Source organism: Branchiostoma lanceolatum, chromosome 17 (genome assembly GCF_035083965.1).
Source record: "Branchiostoma lanceolatum isolate klBraLanc5 chromosome 17, klBraLanc5.hap2, whole genome shotgun sequence".
Classification (NCBI taxonomy): domain Eukaryota; kingdom Metazoa; phylum Chordata; class Leptocardii; order Amphioxiformes; family Branchiostomatidae; genus Branchiostoma; species Branchiostoma lanceolatum.
In genome coordinates this window covers 1,676,419-1,689,365 of record NC_089738.1, presented here as the reverse complement: position 1 = coordinate 1,689,365, position 12,947 = coordinate 1,676,419, and the positions used below count along the sequence as shown (strand labels likewise).

The following is a 12,947-nucleotide window of genomic DNA, read 5'->3' as shown; positions in this document are numbered from 1 at the left end:
TAAGTGTGCAATGTTTTCTCCTGTTTTTAAGTAAAATCTGCCAAAGGAAGTTACTGAAGTTTATTATAGCCTACTCTTATAATGATTTTAGCACTTAATATCATGTGTGAGTTTACATGTATACATTATTGTTATTTTATGCATCAGAGGTTTTACGTTGATGAAAGTTAGACATCCAGGTAGTAAGATACGCCAAAAATAATTACTCAAGCAACTGGATAAAGTTTTGAAACAGTCAGACGTTTCAGACAGCATCCACTGTCTTTCGTCAGTGACTAACGAAGGACTGAATTGTCTTAACCTCATTAACATACCCATTCAGAGTTTTGGTATAAAACCTGGTGTTCTCAGTCCTTCGTTAGTCACTGACGAAAGACAGTGGATGCTGTCTGAAACGTCTGACTGTTTCAAAACTTTATCCAGTTGCTTGAGTAATTATTTTTGGCGTATCAGAGGTTTTATCTTTGAAAATCTGTAAAATTGTAGCTGACCCTACAAATGTCTGTTTAAATGTTGTATATCAATAAAGGTGAATGAATTTGACTTCCAGGTACTTTTGATTTTGCCCACTTACTAGTATGCTTCTTACTCAGTACATTTGCTTTCATGCCATACAATTTGAAAAAGCACCATTGAATCATCAGCACTATGGTAATTAAGTGAAATAGAAGTTCATAACAGCTAAGGTTCTATCTAAAATGACTACCAAATGTCAAACAAGTGTTCAAACCAATTAACATGTACCTCATCCCTATTATTCTGGTTTCCGCATTTACAACATTTCTTCCTTATTTTCCTGGATAATTTTGCTAAAATTCATGAAAATTCCAATATTTTTGTGCCGAGCGGCGTCACTTTCCACGTCCGTGTTGTCTGAATGAAGTCGATACTGAACAATGTGACGTCGTGTGGCGCAACTGTAGAGCACGCGGCTGTCAAACAATGGGTCCCGGGATCTAATCCCAGGTGCGCCCAGAGACATGTCCGAACTTGCGCCCCGACGTTGTGCCCTTGGGAAAGGCACTTAACACGACTTTCCTCACTTCACTCAGGTGTAAATGAGTACCTAGCTCATCTAGGGTTAGGGACGTCCCTCGGATAGGACGTTAAATGGAGGGTTTGGGGAGAGCAACACCCCGCGCAAGAACCCACCACACCTTTCTAAAAAGAGTAGGGGCATGCCCCGGTGTGCGATGGTCCAAATCTTACAGTCCAGTCTGGAATGACATCTTGAAAAGGTGACAGTTCACCTGTTATGTCAATCCTTCCACAAAATGTGGTAAATCAAAATAAATAAATAAATAAATGGAGCATTTGCTACTGTAACAAAGGATCGCTGTTTTACAAACACCACCAAGAGCCTCTGTTTACATCGGGAATAGAAGTTTAGTGGCGAGTGTTTTGCAAGAATCATCTTACCGCGCATAGGAGCCGCTGCACGGTATTTTCCATTACAATGAACAGAAAAATTCGGATGCCGGTTCGGAATCTATGAAGTCCTGTTCATAAGACAAAGGCCTTGTATATATTAAATGAATATTTAAAAATAACAAATATAAAATATTTATTTATTTATTGATAAAAGATAAAAATATGATATTCATAAATATGATATTGATAGATTAATATGATATTAATATATATTTTTGATATTCAATATCTAAAAAGAAAACTAGAAAGGCAACATTTGCGAGCAAATACAGCATGTTTAGCCATGCTCCTCGCCATGCAAAAAATGGACTCCCAAAATAACAATGGACCATTCTAAAATACTTCCACTAAAAAAATGGATCAAACTTGAGTTTAAAAACAATTATCAGTCTCTCCATACAGGAGTGGAGTCTTCCAGTAGCACCTCAACACAATATGGACCAGTCCAAAACCATATCCACTTATTAATTAACAAATACACTTCTGCTAACAAATGGACTTTTTCATAATCATTCCAGCTCAAAATTGAAATAAATAATTACAGAATCCTCCCCTTGCAAGAATGGGATATTCCGTGCCATCTCCATGTAAACTAGACCAGTCGAAAAATATCCGCTCAAAATTACACTCTTGCGCATAATCAACCCAGTTCAAAATTGAATTAAAAAAGATCAACCCCAGGGAAGAATGAAGTTTTCCATAGTATACATAATGATATATATGAAGATTTGACAGGAGAAGAAGGAAATGACCAAAAATGGGTGAAATATAAAAATGTGACACCCCTTTGTTTGAATGCATGATTCAATAGTATACACTTTGGGTTGAAAATAACGAAACCAAAAAATTCTTTGTTTAAAAAATCGTTTTGAAAGGCTGTATGGCAAACATTTGAATGAGGGCCTGTGTACACGCCAAATTTCCCATTATTTTGGTTTAATACATATAGGAACTGGAGATGTGTATCTTTTTAAAAAAAAGAGTGAACAAAGCCAATCACATGTCCTAGGAATTCCCATACCATATTTGGCATGAATACTAGCCTACACCTGCGCCATGTAATTAGATTAACTCAATTGACCAATCAGGTGGTCGCAAGGCTCACAGGCATGCAAGGCCAGGTGCAGGGCACTTGGGGTCAATGACCTTTAGGTCATATGTAGTATTGAAAGTGACAGAAGTGGCAAATATTGTCAAGAAAGCCCAAAATAAATCGTTTTGAATATATGTATGCCAAAAATGGGAATGTAGTCCTTTAAATATTTGTTCAAGCCACATATACAGCAAATTTCAGGTCATTCGGTTGAAATACCAGTGCGCAGGAGGCCAAGATATGCTAAAAATAGCCTAAAAACCTCAATAAAATCACTTTCAAAGTCAATATCAAAAAAGGAAAAGAACGCACATTGGTTTTTGCTTACATTACCTCTGTACCAAATTTCAGGTCATTTGGTCAAAAAATGACAGAGATGAATCGATTTGAAGATTTGACAGGAGAAGAAGAAACATGAGAGAAAACAATATGTTTAGCCATACTTATGGCTAAACATAAAAACAATATGTTTAGCCATACTAGGTATGGCTAAACATAAAAAAATCCATGCACGGACTCGACCCCGGATCTTCCGGGTCTGAAGCACTACGACGTTACCAGTTGAGCTAAGGTGTAGTGTAAAATAAGTGCCTCTGTACACAATGCTTTAACCTCACTACATGGCATCATTTATGTCGATTTTTGGTCGTTTTCTTGACGAAATCATTTTTTTTTCTTCTGCAATGTTGTGGTATAGATGTAATATGGTCATTTTTCAGGATATGAAAAGTCCGAAAACACAATGCAACTAGAAAGGCAACATTTGCGAGCAAATACAGCATGTTTAGCCATACTCCTCGCCATGCAAAAAAAGGACTCTCCCAAAATAACAATGGACCATTCTAAAATACTTGCACTAAAAATGAATCACCCCAGTCCAAAATTGAGTCTTCCAGTAGCACTTCAACACAATATGGACCAGTCCACAACCATATCCACTTATTGATTAACAAACACACTTTTGCTAACAAATGGACTTTTTCATAATCATTCCAGCTCAAAATTGAAAGAAATAATTAAGGAATCCTCCCCTTGCAAGAATGGGATATTCCGTGCCATTTCCATGTAAACCAGTCGAAAAATATCCGCTGAAAATTACACTCTTGCGCATAATCAACCCAGTTCAAAATTGAATTAAAAAAGATCAACCCCAGGGAAGAATGAAGTTTTCCATAGTATACAAATGAAGATTTGACAGGAGAAGAAGGAAATGACCAAAAACAACATATTTGAGTCAATTCAAAGTCACCGAGAGGGTTTTGATATAATATTTGTAATATGTTTGAACTATTTTGATTAAAAGAATGTCTAAGTCACAATAGTTCTAAACTGTTCAAACAATTAGAATTGAAACTTATAACATGTTTGAACTTATTTCACATACGTTGGAAACATTTCGAACGTAACTACACAAAAATCTCTTTATTTAGAACAGTTTCAAACAATCTATCCAAATGTTTCAATGTTCGAACAATTTGTAACAAAAGATTTTCACAATTGCCCTCATAAACGAAGGTGCTAAGTCCTCCTGTGTGTTTCTGCCTATTTTCGGTGGCCGCGCTAGACCACCAGCGGATTTGTTTTGACGGAGCGTCACCCGCGCGCGACGATGTACACTGTTCGGTACCGCTAATATCCGGCATTTTCCCGCTCTAAAACACTCCACAAGACCCACGTTTTTAGTGTTTTGCCTCGTGTGCAACACGATTCGATTTGCATTACTAATGGGACGAAAATGTTATGATAGAAAAAATTCACCCCGCCCCGGCGTCCGTCCCAAAAACATGAACGACATGAAAATACATTTTCTTACGGATTCAATCACGAAAATCAACAGCATGGGATTCCAAATTTTCGCAACGGCCGACCATTTATCATGGTTGAACTTCCTTCCAAGGCGTGCGATAGATAAACATTCCCGGCACATAATAGTCACTAGTACCAGACTAACGCAAGCTCATGATGATAATAGGGAGAAAGTTTGTCAGTGAAGTTTGGCCACCAGAGTACCTCATTGGAATTCCCATACCATATTTGGCATGAATACAAGCACACCTGCGCCAGGAATGCAAGATAATTAGATTAACCCAATTGACCAATCAGGTGGTCGCAAGGCTCACAGGCATGCAAGGCCAGGTGCAAGGCACTTGGGGTCAATGACCTTTAGGTCATATGTAGTATTGAAAGTGACAGAAGTGGCAAATATTGTCAAGAAAGCCCAAAATAAATCGTTTTGAATATATGTATGCCAAAAATGAGAATGTAGTCCTTTAAATATTTGTTCAAGCCACATATACAGCAAATTTCAGGTCATTCGGTTGAAATACCAGGGCGCAGGAGGCCAAGATATGCTAAAAATAGCCTAAAAACCTCAATAAAATCACTTTCAAGGTCAATATCAAAAAAAGGAAAAGAACGCACATTGGTTTTTGCCTACATTACCTCTGTACCAAATTTCAGGTCATTTGGTCAAAGAATGATAGAGATGAATCCATTTGAAGATTTGACAGGAGAAGAAGAAACATGAGTAACTAGACTGGCCGTCATTTGCTTTAAGAGCAAATTCAGCATGTTTCGCCCATACTCCTCCTCATGCAAGAAGTGGGCTGTCCCAAAATAACTCCCGGGCAAATCGAAATATTAACTGCATGTTGGAAGGCAACATTTGCGAGAGCATCATACTTTGCCAATCTCCCTCCCAATGCATGAATTGACTGTTCCAGAATCACCCGTGCAAAAACAAAAATTTCTAACTCTTCATATCTTTTTAAACTTGGTGTCATCTGATAGGTATTTGTGAAAGAAACAGAATGGTTTTTGTTTCAACAAAATCGGACATACCGTTAGCGAGTTATGGCCATTCAAACGTCTGAGAATTAGTCCTCAAATTCTCCGGAATCCGTAAAAACCGTTAAAATGTAATATCTTAAAACTGTCATAACTCAGTAATAATTCACAATAGAAGCACCAAATAAGCTGCATTCTCTTTATTTACAATGATATTAACAAGTCCTTAAAGCTTGTAGCTTTGCCTTCATCGTTTCTTTAGATTTCTCATCTCAAAATATCACCAAAAGTGGGAAAAAATGGACATGGGCACAGGACATCTTAAATATGCAAGATTGCGATATCTCTGTAACCGTACAATATACAAGGAAACAACTTGGCATACATGGGTTCTGTAACATGCTGAATCTAAATATGGCCATAAAATCTATATATCTGCTTCAGAAATTATGAATTATGATGAATAATTGATTTCCTGAGGTAATAAGATGTGCATCCGCTAATTAAATATGCAACTTGCATATCTTCCTCATACTTGATAAGAAAAAAACTTGGTACACAGAGGTTTAGACACATGCTGATTTCAAATCTAGCCTCAAAAATATAATCTGATCCAGAAATATTGAACTACATGTATTACCCAATGCTATATATTTACATTTGTACACACTGATATCATTCTTTGTACAATCTGCAATATTGGTCCGACAATTCAATATCCAGCATTCATTTCATTTCTTCCCCTTTTTTCACTGCAGGACTTTCGTTTCTTGTTGCAGGGCAGTTGAGTGGCAAATTACATGTATTTATTGTATTGTACATGTATTATATTTCAATTTTACGGGAATCAGACAACTGGATCATGGAACAGGTGGCCATTACTTCTCTGGTCTGGAACTATTTCTACAGTTGAATCAACTACAAAAGCTAAATCTACTTTTTGTATGGTTTCTCTATCCAGCTGAGATAACCAAGACACACATGCTGATCACTACAAGGGTAGAAGTTACTGAAGTTCTCTTTCGTTATGTACCAAAACTACAAAGTTATTTACGGCAAATAGAATATCTAGTCTCGTCTTCTAGTTCACTGGCAGTTCTGTTGGTTCTTCATCACTTTCCTCCTCTTCACTCTCTTCATTCCTGTGTCAAAAGAGAAAACGTCTGTTGAAATTCAAACTATATAATACATTCATGGCAGACACACATTTCAAACAATCTATGATGAGATAAATATGAAACTTGGATACTTAGGTACTTTATTTCCTCCATTAGCTACCATACATATATACTAAGTAGTACTGGTAATTGCATACAATAATAAAGGCTATCATTCATTATAAATGTAACAACTTAATAAACTTAACAGACCAGCATAATTCTGTTAAGTGAGGTTTATACTTCTACTCATAAAATAAATTACAACGGAAACTAGGACTCGAGTAGAGGGCAGCTGGGCATCCCCGCCGCCCCCCTCCTCCTAGCAGTGACGTCAGAAGATGAGGATAGCAAGTACAGTTTTCTGCATTTTAAGTTTAGATCACGGCACTAGCAAAAAAAACAGGAACCAAATGCATCCATAGGGCGTTGAAAATGATTTATAGTAATCATACATGCAACCACTGGCACGAAAATCCACGTATTAAAACGGCAAATTCAAATTATTTGAGCTACCACGCGGCATACAAAAACAACAGTGTTTACCGATAATCATGCGACCAAATTTGACATAAAAATAACCCAAAACCCACATAAAACTACGTAAAGACTTGGAAAAAGACATTACCTGGCATTTGGGTGGTAGAAGTGTCTGTATTTTGGCCCGATGCCGACGTAATCGGCTCCGAACTGCAGCGGTCAGTAGCGCCCGGGCCGCCGTCCACCATCTTGCTTCCTTCCCAAAACTGGCTCGCAATTTTAAAAGTATCAGCCGATTACGGAGCCCACCATGGCTCGAATATATGCGAATTTGGTACCAAAATAACAACAATCTCTTGAATTTTCCAACGATACCAATGGCTAAAATTTTTTTAAAGGGGTACCTCCCTCCGGAATTTCGATTTGAAAAATTAAAATGTGAATATTTTCACCAATGGAAGTCGCACAAGCTGACCACTTACATCATTTTGTAGCTCGTAATGCTGGCTTCAAATTGGCGACTAGTTTTCGTGTTTACGAGTGACTTAACGATCCGTATTTGGATCGGCGCGAAGCCGGCCTTCCCCGATTGCGTGACCGGGAAGCGGGTGCACCTGCTCCCGCGGGCGAAATGCGCGTAACCCGATGGGCGATTTCTCGCTTATGGTTGACGGTATTTTAGTAAATCTTTCACAGATATTGAGTTAAGATCCTTCTTTAACTACTGGTATAAAAATATAAGCGATTTTTGACAGTTATGTATCAGATCGTATGCCTTGAATTTGGCACATTTTTCGGTTTTGACGGGGCCGGATAACAAATTTCGGGCTCTGCGCCACCCCTACTACAAGTTCTGCGAGACGCCAAGAGCTTCTTACTGCAAAGGCTTGCGTGTTTACCTGCAAAATGACCTCAGGTAACCAGAAAAGAACTCATGTTCTTTGGCCAGCAGCAAATGGAACGCCCGGAACCTTAGATAGAACATGGATTCTTAGATAGAACATGGAACGGGGACAGCACTTTTGACCCGTTTTTGGTCTGAAAATGGGTCCAAAAGTCCCCCATACGAAGCATTTTGAAGTGATGTACACCAGAAATATGATTAAAGTCCTGTAGGGACATGTTCCAGGCACCCTTGTGCCGAATTCCAGGCCATTTGCTTGTAATACCAGGGCACAGGAGCCAAAAATATAGAAATTGCCTAAAAATGCCCCAAAAAACCTCCATAAAAATGATTTTAAGGCCTGTTTCAAAATGATTAAAAAAGGGCCTTGGGTTATTCGCCATATTTACCTCCATGCCAAATTTCAGGTCGGTTGGGTAAGAAATGGCGGAGTAGAAGCCATTTGAAGCTTTGTCAGGAGGAGGAGAAGAAGAAGAAGAACCAGACAAATACAATATGTTGAGCCCATACTTATGGGCTCAACATAACTAGAAAGGCAACATTTGCGAGCAAATACAGCATGTTTAGCCATACTCCTCGCCATGCAAAAAATGGACTCTCCCAAAATAACAATGGACCATTCTAAAATACTTGCACTAAAAAAATGAATCACCCCAGTCCAAAATTGAGTCTTCCAGTAGCACCTCAACACAATATGGACCAGTCCACAACCATATCCACTAATTGATTAAGAAATACACTTCTGCTAAAAAATGCAATGGACTTTTTCATAATCATTCCAGCTCAAAATTGAAAGAAATAATTAAAGAATCCTCCCCTTGCAAGAATGGGATATTCCGTGCCATTTCCATGTAAACCAGTCGAAAAATATCCGCTGAAAATTACACTCTTGCGCATAATCAACCCAGTTCAAAATTGAATTAAAAAAGATCAACCCCAGGGAAGAATGAAGTTTTCCATAGTATACATATGAAGATTTGACAGGAGACGAAGGAAATGACCAAAAACAACATATTTGAGTCAATTCAAAGTCACCGAGAGGGTTTTAATATAATATTTGTAATATGCTTGAACTATTTTGATTAAAAGAATGTCTAAGTCACAATAGTTCTAAAGTGTTCAAACAATTAGAATTGAAACTTATAACATGTTTGAACTTATTTCACATACGTTGGAAACATTTCGAACGTAACTACACAAAAATCTCTTTATTTAGAACAGTTTCAAACAATCTATCCAAATGTTTCAATGTTCGAACAATTTGTAACAAAAGATTTTCACAATTGCCCTCATAAACGAAGGTGCTAAGTCCTCCTGTGTGTTTCTGCCTATTTTCGGTGGCCGAGCTAGACCACCAGCGGATTTGTTTTGACGGAGCGTCACCCGCGCGCTACGATGTACACTGTTCGGCACCGCTAATATCCGGCATTTTCCCGCTCCAAAACACTCCACAAGACCCACGTTTTTAGTGTTTTGCCTCTTGTGCAACACGATTCGATTTGCATTACTAACGGGACGAAAATGATAGAAAAAATTCACCCCGTCCCGGCGTCCGTCCCAAAAACATGAACGACATGAAAATATATTTTCTTACAGATTCAATCACGAAAATCAACAGCATGGGATTCCAAATTTTCGCAACGGCCGACCATTTATCATGGTTGAACTTCCTTCCAAGGCGTGCGATAGATAAACATTCCCGGCACATAATAGTCACTAGTACCAGACTAACGCAAGCTCATGATGATAATAGGGAGAAAGTTTGTCAGTGAAGTTTGGCCACCAGAGGGTACATTCATTTAACGTTACAAGCTAGTGCAAAGGGGCGAATCATTGACCTTACCGGGGACTGACTCTACTGGCCTAATCATTCCTTTTTTGCCGAATTCTACGATCCATACGCCCGTACGTAGGACATGTAGGAAGGCCTGGTGGTGGACGCTACACATCACGGGAGACGCGTGTTGGTCCGAGACAGACAGCGGCGTGCTTTCGATCGCGTAGCGGCGACGCACCGCTGCGACAACGTGCGGGACCAAAACGCCTGTCCCCAGTGAGACCATGTGTTTTGCGCGGCATGCCCCGAATCCGTCTACCATTGCTGAATGTAGCCCGATTCATAGAGGTCTATTTTGTAAGCATTATTTCATGTACCCCTCAGCGTGAGAATTCCTTGTGCAACACTTCGCTACATTATATATTTAAGTTTCCCCGCGCACCGCCTACCACCCGCCTTTGATCATGTATGAAGTCGGCGGCAGAGAGAGATCATCAATCAATTTTGACAGGAGTGTCGCGCCAGTCTGAGGAGAAACGATCTCCCGTGTTGTGTTGAAGAATTTGGAGTTTGAAAATATCTGGAATAACTAATGCTAGAATAAACATTCACAAAATCATTGATTTAACTTGTTTTCTGTTATAAAATTTCCTAAACTTCAATTTGACCACTGAGTTTAACGGAACATGGTGTTTTCCCGATAATCACGTTAAATGTTTATGTCCGGTCTTTCCTCCTCGTAAGCAAACTTCCAGCTTGGCCAGGTGCAAGGCACTTGGGGTCAATGACCTGTAGGTCATATGTAGTATTGAAAGTGACAGAAGTGGCAAATATTGTCAAGAAAGCCCAAAATAAATCGTTTTGAATATATGTATGCCAAAAATGGGAATGTAGTCCTTTAAATATTTGTTCAAGCCACATATACAGCAAATTTCAGGTCATTCGGTTGAAATACCAGGGCGCAGGAGGCCAAGATATGCTAAAAATAGCCTAAAAACCTCAATAAAATCACTTTCAAGGTCAATATCAAAAAAAGGAAAAGAACGCACATTGGTTTTTGCCTACATTACCTCTGTACCAAATTTCAGGTCATTTGGTCAAAAAATGACAGAGATGAATCGATTTGAAAATTTGACAGGAGGAGAAGAAGAAGAAGAAACATGAGAGAAAACAATATGTTTAGCCATACTTATGGCTAAACATAAAAACAATATGTTTAGCCATACTAGGTATGGCTAAACATAATGATATTTCCGAACAGTTGTAGCAGTTGCATGCGGTCGCCCTCCTATGTGTCATGCAAATCAAGCCTGCCTGCCTTTTCGTGCTCCCTTGCCATATAAGGCAACGGCTATACAGTGCGACACAGTGTTGAACCAAGTACCAAGGACTTGCGAATTATCTATTGGATATAGATGATTCACGTAGTGCTAGCCAATTAAAAAAACATGATGGCAGTTCATTCATGTAACAACGTATCAATGCTGTTATGGGTAAGATGTGGTTGCAGGTTGTCCCGCAGAGGTTGCAGGTTATCCTGTTGAGCTCACAGGTTGACCCGCAGAGGTTGCAGGTTGTCCTGTAGAGGTTGAAGGTTGTCCTGAAGAGGTCGCAGGTTGTCCGCCAGATGTCGTAGGTTGTCTCGCAGGTTGTAGGTTGTCCGGCATATGTTTCAGGTTGTCCCGAAGAGGTTCTAGGTTGTCTCGCTGAGGTTGCAGGTTGCGCTGTAGAGGTCACAGGTTGTGCCACAGAGGTTGATGTTTCCAACCACAGGTGATTGTTAGAATCGCAGTCCTGCCAAGGATTATCCCTGTCTACAGGCAGCATCTCACAGGTCTCGTCCACAATAAACATGCAGTGCGATGGGGCGTAATAAACAATGTGTCTGGGAAAGCAGAGATGGATGGATGGATGGATGGAAGGATGGACGAATGCATGAATGGGCGAATGAATGACAGGATAGGTGGATGGATTTACAGGTGAATAGATGAATGAGTGGATTTATTGATGAATGAATTATTATACGATGGGTCCATGGATGGATAGATGAATGAATGAACGATAGAATAATTTTGGATAAGTGGATGAATAAACAGATGGATGGATGGATGGATGGACAAATGAATTGGTGATATGATTGATGAATACATTTATCAAGAGATATGAATGAGTGAATGAATGAATGAATTAGTGGCTAAATTAATGCATGAATGGATGGGTTGTTTTATAGATAGATGAGCGAATGAATGACTGAATGTTCAAATGTATGAATTAACTTGTGGGTGGATATACGAAAAAAGGAGAGAAAAAGAGAAAAAGAAGAAATAAAAAGAAGAATAAAGATAAAATGGAAAAAAGAGGGAGTATGGGAGCTCCGAGCAACAAAGTAGGATGTTACCCAAGCTAATATGTACATACCTGTGACAGGATAGTCCGGCCCCACTACAAGAACAGTCCTCACACCCCGTGGTCTTCCAGCTACTGCCGATCATCGTTTTCTTCCCCTCCCACTCACAGTACCAGGTGATGACCACTCGGACGTTGCCCTCGGGGCCGTACCCTTAGGAACAGCAGCCATTTTAGAGCGCAATGTTGCCACCCTTACGCACAATGCCGATTTGCAATGCCTTTTATTTGCTATATTGAGGAGTCTTACTTTCTGTCTTTACGATGATATCTGTAGAGTTGTCTAACTTTGTTTCATTTTTGTTTTCAAATGATCTTACATCCTTTCCTCGCTCTGAAGTCGTGAGATACAAATCCTTCATTCATCCGCCAGGCGGCGCACATAACCAGCATCGGTGCGATGAGAGTCATTTTTATCTTGTAAACCCTGTGATGACATGAAGACCTTGTGTCAGAAAAATATTCTCCCAGCAAAGGATGACGTGGGGATCGTAACCTTCTTCTGATCTGTACTCGTGTTCTGACAGCCGACCCCTTTGATGCATAAAAAAAGAGGGCCTGTATGGGGGGTCTGATAATGCTTAACGGTAAATATAGGATGAGGCAATGTTTCTGTGCAAAAAAAAGTATACGGCAACGCAATTTTTCCTCTTATAATCGTCCAACTGACTTTAATTAGAAGTAAGAAACATTTCTTGGCAGCAAGAATTCAGCTCTTGATGTAAGAAAAATATTCTTGGTGTAAGAATATTAATCTTAAAAGGAAGAATACATTTCTTGGTAGCAAGAATTGTGCTCTTGATATAAGAAAAATATTCGTGGTGTAAGAGTATTGATCATAGAAGTAAGCAAACATTTCTTGGCAGTAAGAATTCTGCCCTTCATATAAGAAAAATATTCTTGGTGCAAGAA

General features: G+C 39.2%; 1 long non-coding RNA gene across 1 annotated transcript; it reads right to left on the bottom strand.

The window, feature by feature from the left end:
• Positions 1-5,496: 5,496 nt before the first annotated feature.
• Positions 5,497-10,981, bottom strand: LOC136422903 (uncharacterized). The gene is made up of 2 exons (XR_010753683.1): positions 7,097-10,981; positions 5,497-6,453 (listed from the first exon to the last, which is right to left on the bottom strand). It is a non-coding gene; the product is annotated as an uncharacterized lncRNA (long non-coding RNA).
• Positions 10,982-12,947: the final 1,966 nt, after the last annotated feature.